We start from the raw sequence: 25,046 nt of genomic DNA, 5'->3' as shown, positions 1-25,046 counted from the left end.
TTTGCTCTCTGCTTTCATCTCTGCAGGAATTCTGATACTGTGCTGCACCTCAGTCCCAAAAAACATGTTTGAAAATGTTTCTGTGTTTTAATTTTTCTAATTCCGCTTGCTCAGCCCTTTTGGAACTCATCTATTTTACAAATGCTCAAGTAGACACAATCGTATCTTTTTGCAGGCTCTTCCCAGCTGCTCTGTTGTTAGTTAATAATGGGGGAAACCAAGGTGTCCGGAGCGTGATAATACTTTTGTTCGTTTGTTTTGTTTTTAATTATTTTTAGTAGAAGGATAGTTGCTTTACAACACTGTGTTGGTTCCTGCCATACATCAGCATGAGTCAGCCATAGGTGTCCATGCGTCCTCTCCCTCTTGAACCTCCCTCCCACCCCCCACCCCATCTCACCCCTCTATGTTGTCACAGAGCCCTGGCTTGAGTTCCCTGAGTCGTACAGGAAACTCTCACTGGCAAACTGTTCTGCTTATGGTAGTGTGTGTGCTTCTGTGCTTCTCTGTTGGCCCCACCGTCTCCTTCGGCCTGCTGTGTCCACAAATCTGTTCTCTGTGTCTGCGTCTCCATTGCTGCCCTGCAAATATGTTCATCGGTACTGTCCCAGAGCATGGTCATTCTTAACGATAGTTTCGATTTACAGCAGACTCAATCTGGGTGAACCTGAGGCAGTTCATACATACTAGTTCATCTTTCCCCACAACAGTTGGGTTCAGAGCTCTAGATTCTCTTCTTGGTGCTCCAAGAATCCTTCTTGGGGAAATATACTTAGCCATGAACAGCCTTGGTTCCCAACTATGAAACAGGAATAAGGATATGAGGATGTTTGCTTCCCTGCTTCCTTATTCTAACCCTTTAGAAAGTAAACAGATTTAAAAGATCCCCAAAGTGTGAGATTGAAGGAGTTATGTCTTAACTTTATGACCCTTAACGGAGAGAGAATATTAGGAACTTGACTGGAAACCCTGAAATCTGCACTGTACTTTATTCTCTTCCTTTTTAATATTCATTTATTTGTTTGGCTGCCCAGGGTCTTAGTTGTAGCATGTGGAATCTTTCAGGTGTGGCATGTAAACTGTTAGTTGCAGCATGTGGGATCGAGTTCCCTGACCAGGGATTGAACCCAGGCCCCCTGCATTGGGAGTGCACAGTCTTAGCCACTGAACCAGAAGGGAAGTCCCTCAATCTTTTCTTGATAATGGGTCATTGCCCTGGATGGATACCTCTCTCTTTTATATGGAGAAAGTACTGAACAGTACAGTCTATCAATAGAACATTACAAAGTGCTCAGAGATCCAGAGATGGAGAACACAGTAAAAGGGGCCCAGTCTTCTAAAGAGCATGACTTTGGTCAGCAAAGATGCCTTTAGGGACCATAGCATCAGTAGGACTAAATGTAAGGTAAGTACAACCTCCAGGCTCTGTAGCAATTTCAAAAAATAAGCACACTCGAGACTGAGTCCTGAGCCTGTACCACTGCATGTCATCTCTGGACTCTCAACCTAGTAGCCTTAATCTTCCCAGATCTCAGTGGGTAGAGATGCCTCCCTGCTAGCCAGCCTAAACCTAATGACTGAGTACCAGGGACCTAGACTTAAATAAAACTTGGCTCTTAGATGAAGCGTGGCAGCCAAGAGTAATGATCTTTATAATATCAGGTTCAATTCTCTTAGTGCACAGGCAGTAGGGATCTCGCCTTTTAGAAGGGCCTGGATCCTCATCCTCTTCCTCTCCCTTTCTCGCTCAGTTTACCCACTATTATATAGGAATGAAAGATTTTTTCTTTTACTTTCTTGGACCCAAAAGGCCAGTGAAACGTACTTCCTCAAATTGGTAGAATTAGGCACTAAGTCAATGGACAGTAGGTTATGTTTCAGAGAACTTCAGAGACCACGAGGGTCAATCAGATAAACTCTAGCTCTTCTATGGAGTTAGGGCTAGAAACCAGGAAAAGTCCTCTGAAACTCACCCAATGAGGAGGCAACAAGATTATTTTATAGATTCATATCAAACAATATTGGCCTTCCCAGGTGGCTCAGTGATAATAAATCCACCTGCCAATGCAGAAGACGTGGGTTCAATCCCTGGGTCGGGAAGATCCCCTGGAGAAGGAAATGACAACCCCCTCCAGTATTCTTGCTTAGGAAATCCCATGGACAGAGGAGCTTGGTAGGCTACAGTCCATGGCGTCACAAAGAGTTGGACACAACTGAGTGAGCGTGCACACACACACTCACACACGTACACCAGACAGTATTATTAAATATATACACTGAAGCAGTATCTTACCATTGATTTCCCCTAATATCCTAAAAGGTTAAAGGAAAGCAAAAAAAAAACAAAAAACAAAAAACACACCTTTCCAGTGGGCCACATATTTAGTGACATTACTCAGCCTGAGACACCTGGAGCTGATGTGAGTTTGAGGTATAAAATCCACCAGATAACTCCTTTAGAAACCACTTGACATATAGAATCCCTGTACCAGACACTGCTCCCTACTGGTTCAAATTTTCTTTGCTTTTGGACAGGGGCATTGCTAACCAAACAGCACATAACTAAGTTTCCTCTTCCTCATCATCCTAGGAAGAATAGTAGGAGTGCTTTTGTCAATTGATGAGCAACTCTTGCCAACAGAAGTTAGATAGTTCACATCTAAAGCACACAGATGGACTGTGTTATCCATCTGGCTCTTCCATGAGAGATGCCACCCACCCCCAGGGGTACATCTTTAGAAACTGTGTTCCAGGTTAATATAGTGGAAATTACTCCAGCTTAGTGAAGAGAGTCACATAGTTGTAACCTGATTCAGTGGTGTCTAAGCTCTGAATGTGCATGGATGGGTGTCAGAGGACAGACTGAATGCTCTCCTGTGCCCCTTGCCCTCTGATGAAGACCAGCAGAGAAGCTAGCCTCCCTGGGGCACCACTTACACATACTTAAATATTCTTTCCTTAGGCAAAAAAAAGGAAGACAGACTATGAAACCCTGGAGGCTTTAGGTCAAAGAGTCATGAAGCATTTCTACCTTCTCAGCCTCTCTTTCTGAAATGAGGGCATCTCAGCTGAGTTGCTGATCTCAGATCTGGACTCACCCATACCCTCTAAAGTGTAAGAGATCTCTCTCCCTGAGTATAGCTCAGAATAGTCCTTCACGACCACATCATTCTGGATGCTTTATCACTTGACGTTACCTCCTAATTCCCAGAGAAGTGAGATTTCAGATGGAATTCATCTGGCTTCCAACAGCACACCTTTGAAACTTTTAGAATAGATGAAATAGATCAATTTGTTCTTTTTTAGAAACACAAACATGGATATAGAGGGAACCCCTGTCAGAGTATCATCATGGATAAAAAGAGTGCTATTCACCATTGATTAAATGCTACTTTTATGTGGCATTTTACTAAGCATTATTCCCAAGGCTATTTAGACATGAATCCAGATCTCTGCAAAAGTTGGGATCAAACCTTCATTTACTGGGGGAGAATGGATACATGTGTATGTATGGCTGAGTCCTTTCACTGTTCACCTGAAACTGTCACAGCATTGTTCATCAGCTATACCCCCAATACAAAATAAAAGGGTTTAACAAAGTACATTTATGTGAGTGTAAAAGTTCATTTAAAAACTACTTGTTGAGCTCCTGCGACGTGCCAGGTGCTGTGTACTGGGGATACAACCGTGGCCATGTCACAGCCCCATCTTCATTCACCTGTGTCTTTGGCGGTGACGATAGCAGAGTATTTATTTAGGCAGAGCCATTACCACAGCAGTGTCTTCTGTCCTCTGGCTAAGGAGATCACACTGCCCAGCACAGGGCCTGACATAGAGTCAAGCACTCAATCTATGTTATTAGATAAAATGAACTAAAGGAAAAAAATGAATAAATGCTAATATAAAGTGTAGAGTATGCCATGCATAACACGTAGAAGCTAGACTAATCTGAGATGATTACCTATACAAAGTGTCATTTAACCTGAGCAAGGCAATGAGAGTATACTGATAAAAGGGGAACGATCATACTCATGGAGTTAGACCTGTGTTCAAATCCTAGCAGTGACGCTCATGAGCAGGACAATTCTAACTATTCCAAACCTCATCTGTAAAACACTGATGATGGCTTTCAAGGCTGCTCTGAGGATTAAATGAGATATTAGTTATCTATATCCGTCTAGCTCACCGAAGAGCTCCAGTAATAGCTTAAAGGAGTCACAGAGAGCGTAAGTGTAACAGTACACCAGAAAGCACCCAAGTAGTAAGGATAACAGCACCAGTATTTTGAGCATCAGAGATCAACAATAAGCTTAAATCGTGGTGGAAGCAAGGGAGAGGTGCCACCTCTCTTAGCCTCCAGCCCACACAAGCGTGGAGGGAGCAGGTGATGTACAGGGTTTTATCTCCCCCCTCAGGGTCATCCCAGAAGGATTTTGTGTTCAACTTGCAGCTATAGGACCACGTGGCAACTTGCCGTCACTGTTCCCAGGATAGTAAATACCCTGCCAGGTAATCAGATGATCTTAGGATACTGTGATGTGTGGAGGCACCTTCTGTGTGTGTGTCACACATACACACAGACGTAAAAACACAGTTTTAAAGTATAAGTTCTTGTAACAGTGTTGCTTTTGTCCTAAATATCATAAATATATGAGAATCCCTTCCTCTGTCCTTTGTTCCATGCATATACCTCAGACCTTTTCTTGCTGCATTCATGTAGTTAGATGAGTTAACACACACATATGCACACGCCCTGTTCATCTGCTTTTAGGTGAGCTATTAAAAAAGTGCCCTGAGATGCACTGGCTTGCTTTCTATGTTCATGTGGGTGGGGAAAGACCAGGTTGATGGAGATACCAGCAGTGGACTTGCAGTTTGAGTTTTCAGTCTGAGATGTGAGATAGGACTATATTGTGATATGGCAAAAAAAAAAAAAAAAGTCCAACAAGAGAGTGAGAGGGGTCAAAGAAAGGAGATGGTGGTGGCCAGAGATGAAGAAAAGTTGTAAGACGTAAAAGGATTTGAGACCTCCTAAAAATCTGAGGAGTGGAAAACTAGATGTGCTTAAAATGATGGTGGGGGAGAGGGAGAGCAACTATTGGGGCCTGTGAAACCATGCCAGGAACTGCGAGCCAGGGGCAGTGGCAGAGGGGAAGGCCAGGTAAGACAGAGCAGAAATCTGGCTCCCTACGGTGCAGCATGGAGCTGGGACACAGAATTTGCTGCAGTGGGAGGTGGGGCCGGTCTGGCACAGTCTGTGGGTTTGAAAGGAGCTGGGCGGGGTGGAGAATGCCAGGCCGCCTTTGTAGTTCTGAGTTCAGAGAGGGGGTAACAAATACTGGGTTTCAGGTCAGAAGCCTGGCTTGGGTGGCTTCTGGAGAAATTTTCCCTCTGCTCCCAAACTCTTACAGTGTGCTCATCACACCGCTGGCCTCCAATCAGAGCATGAACACGTGTCCCGGAGGCCGTCCAAGCAGAGATTTCAGCAGTGGTACCTGTTGGCCGACTCATGGGGCCCTTTCCCTTTCCTGTTCCCTGGAGGCGGTAAACTGGGCTGAACACAATATCCTTGTATATTTCCCATCATCCTCCCAACATGCTTCACCTCTCCCAGACTCCTAGGGTTAATCCCCAAGACAACCTTGCTTTGAAAGAAAAAATGTGGTGAGCCTACTTGAAGATTTGGATCCCAGAGGCCTCTTCTCTGTCCTGCCTCAGCCAGACACGGGGCAAAGAGACGGACGTTTACAGAGAAAGAAGCAGTAAGTTCTTGTTGTTGCTTGTTTTCAATGTTTGATTGCTCTCCAGATTTAGGGTCCTTGAAAGCCATGGGCTTTTCTTTTCTTCTTTTTCTCTCCTCTCTCTCTTTTTTTCTTTCTTCCTCTGCAGAAATTAATAATATCCCCTTCCCATCCTGCGGGTGATTCATAAAAGCAATTGCATTAGAAAGTGCTTCTCCGTTGCTGCTCGTAGCCTGGGTTAAAGATATCTGAAGTTGATCTGTGTGTGCCTGTTCGCAGTACTGTAATATTTGGAAATGTATCTGCATTTGTAAAAATGATTTGCACTGATGATTCTTCCCTAGAAGAAACACTACATAGCTGGCTGATTGATTGTAATGATGATGAATTTGTCCCAGGACTGGCATGGATGTCTTCTTTGGGGATTTTTGTGCCTATTTGCTGCTCATCAAAGGGAAGCACAGACCGAGTTTGGAATGAGGGTGTGGTCCGCCTGATTCAGCTTCCTTCCCGGCCCATCTCTGACTCCTGCCTCCTGCTCCTCCCCTCCCACCCTGGCTCCTCCGATCCTTCCTGAGACTGCCAGTGAAACGGCATCCACCTTTCTTTTCCCTTACTGCCTGTGTTGTGCTCCATCAGGTCAGAGACCACTCCCCGTGATCAAACTCATCATGTTTGTGATCTCAGCATATTTTCAATCCAACTGAAATCAACTCCCTTAGCTTCTTCCATCCTGGGATTATTCATCAACATAGTAAGAGCAGTAGTAATACTGTATTTAGAAGTTCCTTAGCACATTGCATCTCTGAGAGTCTTACAGATGTTACTAATTAATCTTCACAACACCCCATCCAGGAGTGGTAAATATTATTAACCATAATAGAATATACACACACACGTGCTCGTGCACACACACACACACCCCCACATACATATGCTAAGGACAGCAAAATAGTTCACTTATTTATCATGGTTCACTTGATACAGTAACTGATATTTTTGAGACACCCATCATAGATACAATAATTAGAGATGTGCTTTTGTTAACAAAACCACTACCCACTTCTAGCGTACCCTTGGGTACTAAATAATTACCCACTTTGTGTGGTTATCTAGCTCACTAATTACCCACAGAAATTGGGGTCAGGTGTTAACTGCTTGAAATAAGTATCCTCTAAAGACATCGCTGAGTTGTATAGAGAAAATGATGTGTTCATAGCAAAACTTTTGTAAGTTACATATTTGTGTATCTTGGTAAACAGAGTGAATACAGACGGGGCTAGATTAGCTCAGTGTGTGAAAATCATGCTGAGCCATTGCTGCAAATATACAGAGGTTTTGGAGAAGCTCAGGAAATGTCATTCTCTGTCTACCTTTCCTTCGTGAAGATGATCACAATCGTGATTCCCATAATCTGGACTTCATATATGAGGACACTAAGACAATTGATGATTCTCCTTAGGAATGATTCATTTTGGTGTTACAGGGAGGCACCCAGTGAGTCAAAGATTTTTTTTTTGACAGCTCCACCCTTTATGATTATTCTAGCATGTTTCTTTTTCTGCATCAGTGTAGTGCAAACACACTATTAGCCAAATCTGAAAAAGATTCTAACCCAGTCTCCAATCCCTGCCAGCCATCTCTTTCTCCTTCCCAGTAATGACAAAAAAAAAAAAAGGAAACCCAGCACTATGATTGTAGGTCTTTCCCTTTTTGCCTTGATTTGTTCTGCTTTCCTCTCTCTTCCTCTCCCTTCTTCCTCTCTCTGCATCTTCTTCCTGTTTGTGCTTTTTCTTCTTTTCCTTGGCATCCATCTGTGCTTCTGCAGGTCTCACAGAGACAAAGCACAATATCTTGAGTTGAGCACAAAGAAACTACCTTTTAAAAATATCAACTTGGAAGAAACCTGCATCATCAGCTACCTCCCTCCCTTCCTCGGTCTTTACAGAGCCTGGCATTAATTCAACACAGCACTGCCTGTTGTCTGCATGATTCTAGCCACAAAAATTGGGTGAAGGTGGCAACATACCCACTGTGTGTTCAGATAGGTAGAGACCCCCATTTTCAAGGGACACCTGCTTCACAGGATCCTTGGGTAGCGGAGCTTTTAAGATGTGTGCCAGCAAAAATGATAGGAGATGCTCCCTTCGTCAATTCAGCATGTCTTTCATTTTCTTCTTGTGCCACTTTTTTTTTCTGTCATCTGAATGATTATTTCTCATGATCAAGGGACCGTCAGCTGATCAATGAAGTGTGTATGGATCTGATGGACATTTGAGGAGAAATGCTTCAGGAGTAAGAAAAGATGTCTGCAGTGGAAGCAGAGGGTCAGAATGAGCTACAGTCATTGATAACGTTCCCTTGGATTTGGAAATGAACTTAAGTGGTAAATTAGTACACATGACCAACAGAGTCAGTGTAAAGCACAGCCATTGAAAAGAAAGAGATTTTTAGCATTGTAGTCATCACATGCCTTAATGGAGTGTATACTTTAAATACAGATTTGAATCACTGCTCTTTTATCCCTCTAGATGTCAATTTCAAAGAAGTCCTTGGGCATTGTTGACTTTCTGTCCGTAAAGAAAACCCACCAAGATTCACCAAGTACATCACCTGCAGTCACGCGCATACGTGTTTTAAATGCCCAGGGGATGTTGAACAATTAGGCAGAGAACTGCACTGTGGTCTCTTCTCTTCACTGCTCCACTCCAGCCCCCCATTTTTTTTTTCTCTTTTAGAAACTGTGATACCTGATCTCTGGATCTAGCAGGGATGAGGGTTTTTTTGTTTTTGGGGTTCTTTTTGGTTTTGTCTTTTTGTATCTGTATAATACAATGTCTGGCCTTCCCCCTGACCTGCTGGTGTATTTTCGGTCTCATTAGTAGTCAGAGAGAAGCCCTAGTGCATCCGGTGCTGGGAGTCAGGTCTGAGACACAGGACAACAGAGAGAGGGAGCGGGCGAAAGGATATTAGAAGAGAGGCTTGTCTCCAAGATATGGAAGGAAGTGAGAAATGACAGGACTGCAAGCTTTGTACGGAGGAGCCTGGCAGGGCGGGGGGGAGGGGCGAGGAGCGCGAAGTGGGTTCTCAGAAGCCCTAGAAGAGCTAAAGGTGATTAGAAGGGGATATTGATTCCTTATTCTGCCAGCGATTTAAGCAGGCATGCGAGGAATCCGCACCATGGTTGCAAAAGGAGACCCACTGCCTCCTGTAACCAGACACTCGGGCTTTCCAGGAGCCCAGCGAGAGCCGAGAAGAAAGGGGGCAGTGTGGTCTAGGAAAATTCAACTTGTCGCTGATTTGTGCCTGATGCTCGCTGTCCGTCAGCAGCCTCCCTTACAATCTTTTTTTCCTCTCTCCCCCCCCCCCCCTTTTTTTTCTTGCCTTCTCCTTCTTCACTGAAGCCTAGGGGAGCCAGTAAAGATTAAATGTGCTTTCTCAAAGGCAGCCACTTCATGCTGCTATGTCGAAAGGGCCATTATTATTATTATTATTTTAATAGTAAAAGAAGAAGGGAGAGAGGTTGAGAGAGAGAGAGAGAGAGAGAGAGAAGCTAGGTAGGATGATGACGGACTAGCTTTTCCGAGAGGAAGAGGGAAGGGAGAGAAAAAGCAGAGACCCTGAACGGAGGATTGTGCCTGAGGAGAACCTACAGAGGTGAGAAAAAAAAAAAGTTGTCTTGAAGATTGGGGTGGGGGGAGATGCTGAATAACCCTGTACAGCTGGAAAAGAGACATAATTTAGCTGTCTTGCTGGTATGATTCTATTTTGGAAGGGGTTGGGGGGAGGGACAGGGGTGGGGGGATCCTGGAGCTTTAACGGTTTTTAGTTGCATATGGAAATACATACAAAATACTTAGCATTTTTCCTAAGTGCCCGAGGCCCCCTCCAGTTCCTTCCTATCAGGGGCTGCTTTGTCATTCTCTTTGACTAGCCAGCCATCTACCTGGCTCAGGCTGGAATAAAAGAAGAAAAAGAAAGAAGGACAGGAGAGAAACAAGAAAGGAAAAAAAGGGGGAAGAAAAATGTTAAAAGAGCCATCTTCCCACCCACTTCCCCTCCCTTTCGTTTCATTTTTTTTTTTTTTTTTTTGGAGGCGGCACTGGGAGCCGTCCCCGCACAGGAAAGCCCAGTTTCCAGGCAGATGGGGGAAGCGCCGATCTAGCAGGTACAGAACCAGTAGCTGTCTGCGAAGATGGAGGGGAATTATGCTTCGGATTCCTCCGAAATATTGGCAAAAGGCTTCAAAGGATCCGCAGCGGGAGCGGGGCGGGGGAGATGCGCCTCCCTGGCTGGCGCCCACCCCTTCCCACTCCCCTCGACCGAGTGACAGCCTGGTGCTGGCTCGGGGTGGTTTGGCCTTGGCTTCAGCCAAGCAGCTGATGCACAGGAGGCCTGTTCGCAGGACTGGCAAAGTGCACGCTAAAGAAAGAAGGAGGAAATTTTGAAAAGCAACCCTGGGGAGGGTTCATTCCTATGAAAACATTAAAAAAAAATTTTTTTTAACTGAATATTCTCAAAATTTGATCAGTCCCAGTCCATCTCTCCACTCCCACCGAATTGCCCCCTACCGCCCCTCGTCAGAGCATAAACTACAGAGTTACAGTCTCCAGATTTGGTGTATCGCTTCCTGCCCCCGCCTCCCCCTCCCCGCCCAGTTCTCGGTCCTCTATTGAAACACCTCGCCCAGGCGAGCGCCCTGCAGCTCACATTTCCCCCCCTGGCTCGATGGTGCTACGGAAGCTGCAGCCTGACTCCACTTCCAATGGGTGAGTTTAAAACGCTATTTGTATTTATACTTTCCAAGCCTCCAAATCCTCCTCCTCGGTCTTCTCCTTCTAAAAACCCAATTTGGATGGTTTTGCATGCGGCATGCTCGCCCGGGGGAAAGAGATGCCTCCGATTTTCTTTACCGTCCTTGGTGCTAGTTGTAAATTAAAGCTTTGAAGAGACGTTCAAGCCTGACTGTAGACCGTGGTTTGCAAAACATGGGCATTTCTGAGTCTATTCATACCATTTTCCATTTTACTAAACTCTTTTGCCCAAAGCTCCAAAGAGTTTTCTCTGATAGACTGGCGATTGTATGTTCAGGTATGTATATGCGCCCACAGACCCTGCGTCTGTGTGCATGTATCTACTCTAAGTGGAATCCAGATTTTGTGGACGAGGGCAACTTAAGAGAGTGAGGGAATATTCTACCACCTGTTTGTTGTCTGTTAGTCAACAACCTCGAACACAAATTGCTTGTCATTCCTATTTTGCTTTGTTTTGTCTCAAGAAAGAACAATTTAGCGCGCGCCTCTCAATCCCTGAGACCCTAACTTGTGATGTTTACCGTTTAAATCCACGGGTTAGGCTCTTGGGAGCTGCGAGTCGCGCCCTTGCATCCTGGAAATTTGGTGGAACTTTTTTCTTTGAAGCAAAAACAAAAAAGAAAGTTTGTCCGAAGTGCCTGAGTGCACCTCTGAGGTTTTCATTGTTAGGTGGGATCAGGTGATCAGGAAAGTGGCAGCTCCTGGATTTCTGTTAAAGTAGGTACATATTCCGTGATAATAGTGTGCTGGCTGCGATGTGTGTGCATGTATATTATTAATGCCCGAGGCTTGTGGAACTCACCTATCCTGGTCTATTCCTTGAGAGCAACACGCAGTACTATCCGAGCGTAACAAGAACAGCTCAGTACCTGGTGCTTGACCTCAGAACTTGTCAGCTGAAGTCCCAGCATGCCCCATGCCTCCAACTTTTCAACTCAACAGTTAATCTTAAAATTGTGCCCAATTAAAATGGGCATGTGGCTAGAGTATATATTCAGTGCCCACACGTGCATCATATATGGCTGGGCAGTGAACACACAGACACGGGTAGGGGTGAACCAGTAGTGTGAGCTAAAATAGCAATAAGCTGAAAGCTCTACTCTTACTAGACTTGCTAGGATGGAATTTATGGTGTTAACCAGGATTAAATTTGTATTACTTTGTGCGATTTTGAAAAATAAAACAGATATAGCCTCCTTGCTTGGCATTTATTTTAAGAGGTTATACACAATGAGCTTAAAAGTAATAGATATTGCAAATGTATTTTCTAAACATATAAAAGAAAAAATAATAGGAGATATATATTTTTAAACATATAAAAGGAAACAACGCACACAGAATTATTGTATCCTATAGAAGTTGTCAATGCCTATTCTTTATTTAAAAATTGGGGAAAAAAATGATCAGGATTTCAAAAAACTGATCCAACAAAGTTATTTATAACACCATGCTATACAGTTCAAATAATCTCTCAAGGTAATTGTTAGCATTACCCAGTTTGCAGTTTTTAACTTTTCATACCATAATAATCCTAGTGATTTAGATCTGTCTCATGGTTAGAAAAACAGTAACTTACCTTTCCTTTGTTATGAAAAATTCCAATATACAATTTCATTTAAACCATTTTAGTATTCTTGGGGCAACATTTGTCTTCTATTTTTGGAAAATACCTAAATCAACCCTGACTTCAAATGCTTTCTTCTTTTGAAGACTTTATTTCAGTTATAACCTCAATTTATACATGTTGTCGAAGGTTAAGGAAACTGTTCTTTTTCTGCTTTTCTTTTTTTAAGGGTTTATTGCCATTTTAGTAACTGACTCCAAATCGCAGTCAAGAAACCATTTTGTATCAGAAAACTGAATCGAGAAAATGAATTGTGCAACAATAGCGTTGTGCCTTTTGTTGAAACCTTCTAGTAGTTATAATATTTAAATATTACTTTCCAGCCTTTGATGGCCTGAATATATTTTGAAGAAAAGAGCTATTTGATTTTCAAGTTATCTTTTGGTTTTTATACAATAGATTAATGCTTTTCCCCCATCTTAGCTGATATGTATGCATAGGCATTTGGAAATTATGGAAGGACATCTATTTAACTTACGGATATATATTACCACTTGATTCATATCAAGTATTTGCCAAATATTTGGTACTTTTGGAAGTCAAAATATATCTACATTTTATTCTATGAAAATATATGCAGCGATCAATAAAAGCACACTAGATGTGATTCTTCTATGATTTTTAAATGATAATAGCATAGTAATTTAATACAAGTGATACAAGGCACTCTTTCAATTTTTTACATGTTTTCAAGTGGGTTGTTCGTGTCCTGAGGTTGCTATCACACGATTGATCACACAGGCAATCAGGAGTGCATAACGACACACGAGATTTTATATTTCAGCAGGGAACTGCTTCAGTGTAAGGGCAGGTTTCTCAACACCCCTTCTTCCTCACCGAGCCCATCAGTGAAGTTCAGTGAAATGAATAACATAATTGGTGGTTGGTTCAATCACTACCAGTCTAGACTAGCCCAGACGCATCAATTAGAGGGGGCTGTCTTTTAAAGGGAGAGTGCCACCGAAACAAGCAGGGCATTATTGATACTGATCTTTAAAAGTGCAAATCCAGCTTGGCAGATAAAAAAAAAAATAAGGCGGAGAAATGGAGGGGGGTGCGTTGTGGGAAGAAAAGAGAAAGAAGTGAGCTGGAGCTTTCGGGACACAGGACAGGAAGCTTGAGAGAAAAGCAGGGAATAATGAGTGAAAGGCAACGCAGCACTTCCTTGCAACACACAGTTACAATTCAGTTCACAGGGCACACTGGTTCACCGTATTTTTAACTAGATTCCCCCCTCCTTTTTTTTTTATTCCTTTTTTGCCCCTCTTTCCAAAGTGCCAGCTTAAAACCAATGCAGTTGGAAATTTAACAGCTCTAGGAAGCTGTAGTGAGAATAAAGCCAAGAAAGGCTAACCAGCCAAAACTCCTTTTGCAGCACTTTTCCCCAAAAGAAAAACATGGAAGATGTTTATTTTTCGAGTCTCTTATTCAACCTTTTTCAAAAAGAAAAAAATCAAGTGTTCAAGTGAACAGGACTCATTTAAATCCAGCACCTGGGAACTAATTTTATGGGCAAGACACCTTTAAGTAAACAGCTCATAGTTTTCTGTTGAATATAGTAAAATTGTGAAGAATGTAACAAAAGGCTCTGCTAATTTGGTTGGTTTTTTTCTTTCTTCTTTTTTTTTTTTTTGGATGGATAAAAGACAGATGATTTAGAAAGCATTAAGAACACATCAAGCCCCAGGGAAAGAAAATGTTTGATTGGTATTAATTAAAACACTGCTAATATATTCTAATAAAATCAAATTTAACATTCTAAACTAATCCGCTTGGTATGTCAAAGGGAAAGAAAAGTATTGTCTTATTTGCATCTCTGCAATCCAAATGCATTTGCTCATTCAGCAGAATTAATTTTTATCACCAGCCTGTTTAATCTCCTCACAGATTTAGCCAAACTTATTCTTTCAAACTAAAAAGGATCAAAGTAGGGAATCCATAAAGGTATTGGGAAGACTAGTGACTGTATTTAGTACTGGCTTTATATTACGATGTGTTTTTTCGTCTTCATTCGCTTTAATGGGGTTTGGAGGAAAACAGTGGGTCTGCAGCGAGAATGATGAATGGTTAATTTTTGCTTTCTCTCCTATCTACTGGGTTATTTAGGAGTTCCAGTTGCCAAATTATATGAGTAGCATTTATTTACAGGAATGATATTGTTCTATTGATTAATATCTCATGTATTTCTAACTTCAGTATCTTATTTATTACAAATTCTTAATGGAAAAAAAAAAAAGACTCTTAAACCAGAGACCAATTGCCTTTTCTCAAGAAAGTGAAGAGGTGAATGTAAAATTTTCTTCACTAAGAACTGAGTTCTTTGTTTCTTTTTTTAAGTCAAAAATTCTATAGAAAAAGTCATACTTTCATAAAACGGAGAGTTTTACGTTCTTTATTGTTAAACTCTCACAATGGGTAAAATTGTCCCAAAATGACATCATACCCAAAATGTTTCTCCTCTCGTTAGTCTCCCGTGACTGTGATATCATATGTAAATATGTGCCTCACACACAAAATGAATGGGCCATAAATATCGAGTACCACGTTTGTATATTTCAAAAACGAGGAATCCCGCACACTCTCCAGAAGATGTAAAACCACTGACTCAACCACTGACGATACTGCCTCTTGCTCCATTGCCTTTTTCAGTTCTTGGAGGTAAAAGAGCAGTCGCAGTTCGGTTTCACATGTATTGTTCTATAATCCAGGCAATAAATGCTAATTAGTAATGCTCAAGGATCCGACCATTCAGAGTAATTATCATAATTTACTTCTTCCTTGTTAAAGACGTTCCTTGCTGATTAAAAAAAAAAAAAAATTGAATCATGATTTTACCGTTGCACTGCAGTGGAAATACACTGGAGAGATGTTCAAGGTATAGGAATATCACTCTGGCTGCAGTTGAAGTCACCGACATGTGCCTCTTAGGTTATTCCAAATGGAATTGCAACTAGATTTCGAAAAAGAAATTCATGTAAATGCACAAAGTTTTGCATGTGCACCAGGAATGTATGATTGTATTTTACAAACCCCAAGGCTCCTCCTTCCCCGCCCACCCCCTTTTCTAAAACCACTTACTGAGCAGAACAAAGGAAGCTGCTAACTATAGAGGCATCATTAAGTATGAACAGCAACAGCGTGATAAAGTATGTGATATGACAACATATTTCATTGCACAAAAGTGCAGATAATTAAATAATTCAATAGTAACCCTGGCTAATTAGGAGAAAGATCTTTAAGGAGGAATCAAGAAAATGGATCCAATCAACTTGAATAATATGCTCCATTCTCCAAGATCACAAATATGTATTTGGTTATTTGCTGATTGATTGATGGATACAGAAAGATGAGGACAAAAGCCTATTCTTCAAAATGGAACTTTGATCTGATGTCCTCTTTAGGACAAATTAGCCATATATTTTAACAGAGCAGAATTGAATCCAGGGCTCTGTTTTCAGTCCAAGGTGTAATCTGCCATTCGCCTGCACACTTATTTTAACAATTGAAAAGCTTTTCATATCATTGCCTCCGAATGGGTATGTAGCCTTCACCACATTTTCTAATGAGGCTCTTGTTTAAGTTTGTTTCTTATTTCTTGAAGCGAATCAGGATCCTCTAAGGAACAGAATAAATAGCCATGCGAACACTATCTTTGGACCCTACCCCCTTGCTTTTTCCATTAAGGTAACATTCCCAATGTTCATTGCTTGTTGGTCCTTTAAGGAAGAGCTTCAGCTTTTACATGAGGGTTGAAAGCACATTAGAGAAATAATTCCCTTTGGATACTATACAGAAGGAGCCACCTGCAAAATGTTGATGCTGTTATTGAAATCTCAAGTGGAATCAGCTTTCAAAAAATTAGATATTAGATACATCCGATATAATTTGCAATGTGTAATTATACTAATGTGCATATAGTTGTGTGTTGCTTTACATGTTGCCTACTTGAGATTTTTTTTTCCCCTTGGGCATTTCTCCTCATTTGAAATGATTCCTGAGTAGAATGTTTTTAAAGTCAGCTTTTATTTTTTAAATTCCTTATTAATTAATAAAAGAAGCAAAGAACTCCATGTTCTCACGTAAGAATGAATGTGTCTGACCTAGATGTTGGAAATTAACAGTCACTAAAAGGGTGATTGTTGTGCATACTTACATTATTTATAAAATATTCGCTGCTCTTTACTGATTTAGTCTTCATCTTGACTTTGGACAACTTGAAGTAATGGAGAATATTAGAATCGTAAATCTTATTCATAAGAAATCCATTTCCTTTATTAGAATAATGAGATAAAATGCCAGGGAAATGGCCTTAGGCAGAGATAGTAATTTTAATTTAATCAAAGTAATCAAAATCATAACAAAAACAACTTCTTTTCTGTTTTTCCTCCACTTTGGGTGGCACATGATGAATAATTGAAACTCTGGCTCTAGTCATTTATGCACTAACACCACCTTCCTTTATGGTATCTCGATATGGTGTCTCCTGAACTGGAGACCCCACCACACCAAGGTGTTGACCCCTGAAGATCTAGCTGTTAAGGGAAAACCCAGGCAGAGCAACAGCAAGTTGACTGGTCAGCCTGGCACTTGCTATGTGCTCAGTAGGTGTAGATGCTCCTGAGGCAAATTTGGAGAACTGTCACCCTCAGATCACAGAGGGACCCCGAGGAAGGCAATGCAAGGGTCCCGATTTATGCTTATATGTTCCGGAGACAAAAACGGTTCCAAGGGAGGCTCATGTTGAGATGATACAAGATATTACTCATTCCAGTTAAGTAGTCACAGGTCCCAAAGAAAGCTGATTTGTTACCTTTGACTCATACTAGGCACCTAGAATACGGTGCTTTGTATATTTATACTGTTTATTCCTCAAAGTTCATTTTGATGATGGGGTCCACATTGTAGAAGAGACATTATGCATGGGCTACATCTGTGCAACACCAAAGCAATACATTGATTTAGTTTTCATCTGATCATGTACACAAGGTCTTTGCATTATTAGCTACCTAAAGGAGTTTCTCAAAAATTGTGTGAAACGTCCTTCCTTGCTACAATAGCATTTTTGTTGATTCACAAATGTATCGTACACATGTATCAAAACCTTAACACCCCATCCTCCCATTCTGTGTTCACAAAATAATCAGTTCTAAAATCTATGTTTATTTAGTCACTCATCCAGGATCATTCATTGCATGTTTCATCAGAACAGAAAAATACCTATTAATAATATTTTAACACTAGGTTGTTTTACAGATTTTCAGAAATATTTGTAGACTATACCTGTTAGGTATTAGGAATAGTATTAGGTATAGTATTTTCTAGGTATACTATACCTAGGAAAAGAACCAACATTTTCAGTGTATCCAAAGGGTTTAGTGCTGAAAGAGAAATGTTTCGGAGTAAATCCCTTTTGGTGTACCTAATTCATTATGCATCTTCATTGTGCTAACATAATGAAGAGGTTGACAATAAAGGCTTTAGTCAATTTAAAAGCCACCTGCAAAGTATATTTCATTCATAAAAACTTTTGTAGAATAAAAGAAACATTAATACAGCTCTTCCCAAATATCCTTGTTTGGAAAATGAGTGTGTTGGATTAGTTGGTCTCTAAAATCTTTTCCAGCAGAGCATTTTGGTAAACGATTCTTACAGAGGTGTAAGAACAACTTCAGGACATTTGTACCAACAGCTGCCCTTTAAAGTTATATTTGATCCCACCTCCAGGTGCTGTATTTACTGACATATTTTGCCTTGATGCTAAAACAGTAAAGACTGAAGTTCATTTTCAGGAAGGGCAGGGATGGAAAAGAGGAACAGCCGAAGAACGAAAAAAGCTACCCAGTGGGAGAAGGAAATTCTTGATCTGAGACCTAAGCCCATTTCCTTCAACATTAACATAGAAGAAGCCCAGACAAGCACCTGCCTTTCTATTTTAAGACCAGAAGGACTATTCTTTAGTCTTTCTGCCTTCATTAATTGCTTGTAGTATCCTTTGGTTTGTTTTTCTTTTTTCCCATTGGGTTGACATCTTCGAGTTTCATATATTCCCCTTTTCACTTGATGCATTTGAATCATGTTAATATTCCCTTCAAAAGCCTACAGTAGTTATATTAACATGCCACCCTTCCCCAATTAAACCTTAACACATTCAAAGCCTCCTGAAAATTGCCCCACCCACTTTTTCAAACCACTCGGAATGTATAACCTCTTCTCGAATTAAGCGAGCTTGCTCTTATCAGGTCTATGAATATTCTCTCACCCAAGCTTTTCTTCTCTGTGCACTCTGCCTCTCACCTCTTGAGAAATCTTCAGAAATCTTTCTTTTCTTTCTCGCTCTCTCTTCCTCCCTTCTTCATTCTTTCTCTGCCTTTCCCTTCCTCCCTCCCTGTCTGCCTTTTGTGGTTCCTTTCATTCTTTCTTTCAGTGGGTACCATGTGTCCTGCTCTGAGCTAGGCACTAGAAATACAAAGACACACACAGGGAATTAACATTGACTCTGAGCCGTTCTCTGTTCACTCCTGCATTGCAAACCACTGCTGTACCCACACTTATTTTTATTTTGCATTTAGTCTTTAGATTTAGTTGAATGTGTCCTTAATGTCCTGTGTTCTTTTGTTGTTTTCCTCCGTGTCCTATTTCAGTAAGTTGCCTGTTGGATAAAACCTGAAGCTTTTCTTACGGAGCGCTTTCTCCCCGGGCAAGGAGCACGGCGCTCTCTCACACACTCCCGAACAATGCTGTTGCTTGACTGATTCCCAAACAAGGTGAACAGTGAGAAAGCTCCATTTTTCTCGTGATGCAGCATTTCACTCATAGTTGGAAATAGCCTGGCCCCCAAAGTATCATAACATTCCTTTATTTGTATCAAAGAGTCAATGTGATAACCTTCTGTGACGTGTTCTGTTATTTTTTTAGTCGTCTCCATGTTCCTTTCAGCTGGTCCTATAGTCCCCCTTCCTCAGGAATGTCTTCCCAGGGAAACAACACAGACTGCAGAAACCCTGTCCCGACGGATGCTAAAGCCAGCTGCGAAGTGGAAACAAAGGACAGCATCACCTGAAGACATCTCTCCTGCCAGTCGACACACCCACATGCTGCAGTTTCAGCCAGTAGCATCTCAGAGCAAGAGGCAAGCTTTTCAAGAAACAGAAACCCTTAAGAAAGCTATCTAGATTTCGAATGAGCAAGGACTTTCCCTTCCTTGTGTGTATTCCTCTGTTTGTATTTAAATTCTGTGTGACATTCATTTTTTAAAAAACTTTTTTTTTCTGGTATGACTATGCTTATTAATACGCTAATTTTTAAAATAGAAAATTGTTCATGCCAGAGGTTGATTGCATGTTAGCCACACACAGAGTCTGACCTTAAAAGAATGACTTAAAGAATATTGAGTTCTTTTGCAATCACAGAATAGTAGGAGGCAATACAAAGGATAAAATGATGGTGGGAACTCAGAATGTGTCATCGAAGTACAGTACCCACTGACACCAAACAACCAACCTTTTTATCAGGCACGCTAGGCTCTGTGAGACATAGTCACTGCCTCTAAGTAGTTTAAACCTAGTTAAACAGAAGCATGTAAACTTTTGAAAAGAGAAGTAACAGATCCAGTCAATTTATAAGAGCAAAATGAAAGACAGAAGCAAGGAGCTCAGAGGAAGTCTGCTTAGGCGGGGCAAACTGGTCTGTCTAGGGGAGAAAGTTCCCAAAGGAAGGAAATACAAGGTGAATTTTAAAGGATGTTAAAGATTTAGATAAATGGGAAGGAAGAAGAAAATAGAATCCTTTCTATAGATGCAATGTTGTGAACAAAGTCAGAGAGGAAGGCATCCACCTGGTGATTAAAGGAAATCAGGAATGTACTGGTCCAGTTGACTAAATCCCAGACTTCCACTGCCAATCTATATGTACATATATGGTGAAGACTTTACACACTTACTTCCCCTTGCCCACCTCAGGTGTAGACCAGAATTATAATCATATTTCTTCCATTAAAATAAGTGAGCATGATTGATGATAGGATGAGGATCTGTGATTTTTCTGTTAGCCTAATAACAGTGGATATTTATTGAATTCTCCCTACACGTTAAGCATTTTATATAGTAATTCTCTTAAGCTTCACAACAACCCTGCAAAACAGATATTATTTTGTATTTCCATTTTACAGAAAGAAACCTAAGGTTTAAGTAACTTACCAAACTGCCACATACAGGGTTCACAATCAGGACCGTGATTTCAAAGCTCATGATCTAAGGCAATAAGCCACAGTGTTGCAACCAACTTTGTAATTTTGCCACTTCTATATTCCGTGATATTTTTCTATGGTAGACACATAGCTATTTTCTTTAATTATCTTCTCAAAATTTTCAGTTTTCTGGTTGAACTAGCTTGGTGGAATGTATTTTCATGACAGAAATGGAAGCTACTGGGGAACAGAGTTTATCAGCATTTTAAGCTTTTTTTGGACCAGACTCTGAGGAGACTGTTAGCTTTGGTCAGCATGAAATCTCAACTTCTTGAGAACAAAAATAGGGGGTGGGGAGAGCTTAAAGGTCATCTGTTGCAATGTTCTTTCCTACAGATGTGATAAACCTGTAAAGATACAGTGACTTAGAGAAGATCGCTCATTTGAGTGTAACAGAAGTAGACCCAGAAACCATGCCCTCAGAGGCTCTTGAACTATACCACCCTGCCCAAAGGAAGCATGAGCTTGCATTTCACCAATGGAAACATTCTGTCTGGGTGATCAAGGAGCGCCATACCAAGTACACAGCTTCACTTTTGGCTCCCTCTTTGGCTTTTCACTTCAATGTGAAAAATAGATAGTTATGAACTGACATCTTTAGTTTCAAAAACTGTCAATGGTCCAGCCGCAAAGAACACACAGTAGCCCAAGTTATGTATACAATGTCCTCAGTGATATTAAGTTGCTTGGCATTCTTCCTTCACCTAAACCAATCAGATCTTCTAATGAGCATTTTCTCAACCAATTTTATGCACAGTATATATTCATAAGAGTTTCTGCATGAATGTTTAAACGTGTCTGTTTTGATAGTCTTTATGGTTTTTGAAAATATAAATGGTTATTTGCTATTTTAATTGTCAGTTATCCATATAACTAACCCAAGAATACTTCAGCCATAAAAAGCTAGAATTAAGGAAATCTTCATCTTCTATACTAGCCCCTTTGCCTTTAGTTGGCACTTAGTAATAATTAATAAAGTGGTCTACTGGAGAATACAGAGGTTCAAAATGCAATTTTGTCTTGAAGGAGTTAGTTAAACTGTGTCTACTTGAGAGCAAGCATCTGGATGTTTGGAAGGACCTGAATATTTGACTGCTGTAAATTTCCATTTAGCTCTCCGGGTTTGTCACACTTAGATGTCCTGGTGGCTCAGGTCATCCTGTTTTCAAAATGATGATCGTTGGCCATCTCTCACACAGTGCTCATTAAGTGAGTTCATTAATAAACAGGTTGTTTTCTTTTATAAGCATAGCCAAGCACAAAATGTGACTCTGTTGACATTTTATGAGACTTTGTCATATGTCCCCTGAACCCCCAATAAAAGCAATGTTGCATCAACTGTGAACTTGTGTTGATTTCTTGGAAGAGTATGCTCTCACAATTTGGGTGTTTTCTCTAGTATATATCAAAGCTAGTTTCAGGTTCTATGAGGAGCAAATAATCTGATATGATGGGAAATTTTCAATTTAGAAGCAATTCCTAAATGATCCCACATTGCCCTTAATAGACAGCACAGTCATCTACTCATAAGTCAGAAACCAAAGTGTGATCCTTGTCTTTTTCTCTTTGCACCTGCCATGGCCAATCAGGTGAATCTCTGGTTTTTCTGTCTTTCCGTTTTTAAATGTGTCTCCACCCTCCAACTGTTTAAGACAACCGTCATATCACCTGGACTACTGTCTCATACCTCCAGTTTCTCCCTTTCACGCTGCCAAATAGTACCCAGGGAAATCCATCTAAACCAGATATGATCATATCGTTCCACAGTTTCAAACTTTTCACTGGCTTCCCATTGCCCTTTAACTATCGTTACATCTAAGCCCTTCCTAGCCCGGTTCCTGACCCCAACCTTCTTCTCTGGACTCCCCAAGCCCCACTGCTTTTGTAGGTCCTTGCCATATGTCTTTGCCGTTTCTTAATGTCCTCGTTCTCTTCTGGGCTTTCTCACACACCTGCACCTTCTGCTTGGTACTCCATCATCCCTTCCAGACTCCATCTCTGGTCCTTCAGGTCTCATCCTAGAAATCGCTTCCTCTTGGAAGTCTTCACCTCGACCCTAAGACTAGCTTATTCACCTAGGTGCTTTCATAGCATTCTGTTCCTACCATATATTAATGCTTATCACCCAGGTTATGAGAACTTAGGTAGCAATCTCCTCAATTTGAATGTGATATTCTAGAGCTGCCTTGTCCTGTAAGGTAACCACTTGCCATATATAGCTACATTAATTTAAATTAATATTAAGTAAAATTTAAAATTCAGTTTCTCGGATGCACTGGCTAAATCTCAAGTGCTCAGGTTCCGCCTGTGTCTAGTAGCCACCGTGTTGGCCACCGTGTTGACCAGCACAGATACAGCACAGTTCCATCCTTGAGAAAGTTGTATTGGACAGGGGTGCATGTCTGCTCAGTCATGTCCAACTCTGTGACCCCACGGACTAGCCCACCAGGCTTCTTGGCCCATGTTACTTTCCAGGCAAGAAATACTGGAGTGGGTTGCCATTTCCTACTGCAAGGGATCTTCCCAACCCAAGAATCAAGCGCCAGTCTCTTGTGTCTCCTGCATTGGCAGGTGGATTCCCTACCACTGCACTGCCTGGGAAGCTTCTATTGGAGAATACTGTTCTAAAAGACAGGTACTGTGTTCTGTCTGTCATTTTATCTCCTAAACTTGCAGCCTTTTTTATCTCGAGTTTGTCATTCGAACCCACAGAGCAAAACAATTAGTGACTGTATTTTTCAATTGTCTCAACAATGATATATAACTAAAATTAAACTATATGTCTAGGAAGGAAATTGATTCATTACATGTAAAGATGGCCAGGGTATTAAGGTTTAATTCTGGCACAAAATCCTCATTGAGAGAGCCTACAGTAGTTTATCACAGTGTTTGGCATGATGTAAGTACTTCATAAACATCTGATGAATGAATGACGTCTGGATACTCAGATGTTTTATTTATTTTCACTCGAATGTGTGGAGTCATGTAGGAGACATATCCTTAGCTCCCCCAAGATCCTCTTCTGTAAAGGATATGGAGATGGATGATTTCCTTGCATCCACCCCAAGATAGTTCAGTTGTGCTAACTGAAATAGGTTGCCCATTATTTTACTTGCCTTCCTTGTTTACAGTGGCAAACAAAAGTAGAGAATTGAGCCCTTATTCAGTGAAGAAGATCAAAGTGAAAATGATCAGTGTAGATGCCAGTTTTGAAAAACCCTCTTTCGTGAGGGATTGGCCAAAGTTCACTTAATATGTTAATGATTTCCTGAGCACCTACTTTATTTACGCCAGACACTTTGTTAGGTACTAAAGACATAGAAGGTATCAAGACGGTATACAATTCTTGAGTTCATAGGGAAACAACATATCTTTATTTCATTGTGCCCAAAGCAGGAGTTCTCAGCTTTGACTGCACATTGTTACTGCCAGGTGGAAAAATGCTGATACATGGGGCCTTCCTCAAAAGACTTTGATTTAATTGGTGTGGGGTGTAGCCTGGGAACTGGGAATCTTTTGTAAAGCTCACTGGGTGATTTTAGTATGCAGCATAAGTTGAAAACTATTAACTTTATGGGGACAAAATCTTCTCTATAAAGACTTTGTGTATATTGTGTGTATATATACTATATATCATATATAATATATATTTATATATAATGTATAAAATATACATTATACATATGTATATACATGTATGGGCTTCCATGTATGGCTCAGATGGTAAAGAATCTGCCTGCAATGTGGGAGACCTGGGTTCAATCCCTGAGTTGGAAAGATCCCCTGGAGAAGGGAAAGATCCCCTGAGAGCTCAGAGCTTAAAAGCTTTTGGTATTGGTGACTGATAGCCTATTAGAACCCAAAAGAGAACATTTAAAATAATCTGTCTAACATATCCTAATTTTACTTTTTATTTCTCAGAATAGAAACTCATACTTAAGAGTCAGTGAGCTGTCCAGGTCAATCAGTTCATGACTCAGATAAGACCTGACCCCAGGTTTCTGTCTCCAATACGGTGTTCTTTCTGCTACACTAAGCTGTCTCCAGGAAATGGAAAATATAATTATCTTCAAATCAAGAGACAACCAACATCTAGTCTGGTGATAATTTTTTAAAGTAGTAATTGAATTTAGACCAAGTTTAATTCCATGTGCTCAATTTTCTGCTAATTAAATGTGAGCAACATACATTAATTTTGCTAGAGTGTAACTTTGAAAAATACACATTATATATACACATATATGTAATATATATCATATATAATGTATACTTATACATATAATGTATAAGTATACATTATATACATTTGTATATACATGTATGGGCTTTCCTGGTGACTCACATGGTAAAGAATCTGCCTGCAATGTAGGAGACCTGGGTTTGATCCCTGGTTTGGGAAGATCCCCCTGAAGAAGGGACCAGCTACCCACTACAGTATTCTTGCCTGGAGAATCCCATGGCCAGAGAAGCCTGGTGAGCTGGAGTTGGACACGATTGATTGACTAACTTTCATATACGTGTATACATATATATATATAATACATATTATATATATGTAATGTATATGTATATATATGTTGTTGCTTAATCACTCAGTTGTGTCTGCTCTTTGCAACCCCATG

At 40.8% G+C, this 25,046-nt stretch overlaps 2 long non-coding RNA genes across 3 annotated transcripts in view; both read left to right on the top strand.

The window, feature by feature from the left end:
- The window catches only part of LOC138420786 (uncharacterized), a 291,089-nt gene extending 283,671 nt beyond the window's left edge, over positions 1-7,418 (top strand). For both annotated transcript variants that reach the window (XR_011249314.1, XR_011249315.1), the window contains one exon: positions 5,412-7,418. This is a non-coding gene — a long non-coding RNA (uncharacterized lncRNA). The remainder of the gene's footprint in view (positions 1-5,411) is intronic.
- A 1,274-nt stretch (positions 7,419-8,692) lies between these two features.
- LOC138420785 (uncharacterized) lies at positions 8,693-19,970 on the top strand. The gene is made up of 4 exons (XR_011249313.1): positions 8,693-9,398; positions 9,838-9,909; positions 10,400-10,510; positions 19,095-19,970. It is a non-coding gene; the product is annotated as an uncharacterized lncRNA (long non-coding RNA).
- The last annotated feature ends 5,076 nt before the right edge of the window (positions 19,971-25,046 follow it).

This window comes from Ovis canadensis, chromosome 15 (assembly GCF_042477335.2).
Source record: "Ovis canadensis isolate MfBH-ARS-UI-01 breed Bighorn chromosome 15, ARS-UI_OviCan_v2, whole genome shotgun sequence".
Classification (NCBI taxonomy): domain Eukaryota; kingdom Metazoa; phylum Chordata; class Mammalia; order Artiodactyla; family Bovidae; genus Ovis; species Ovis canadensis.
Note: the sequence above shows the minus strand (reverse complement) of the source record. Positions and strands in the feature narration are given on the sequence as shown.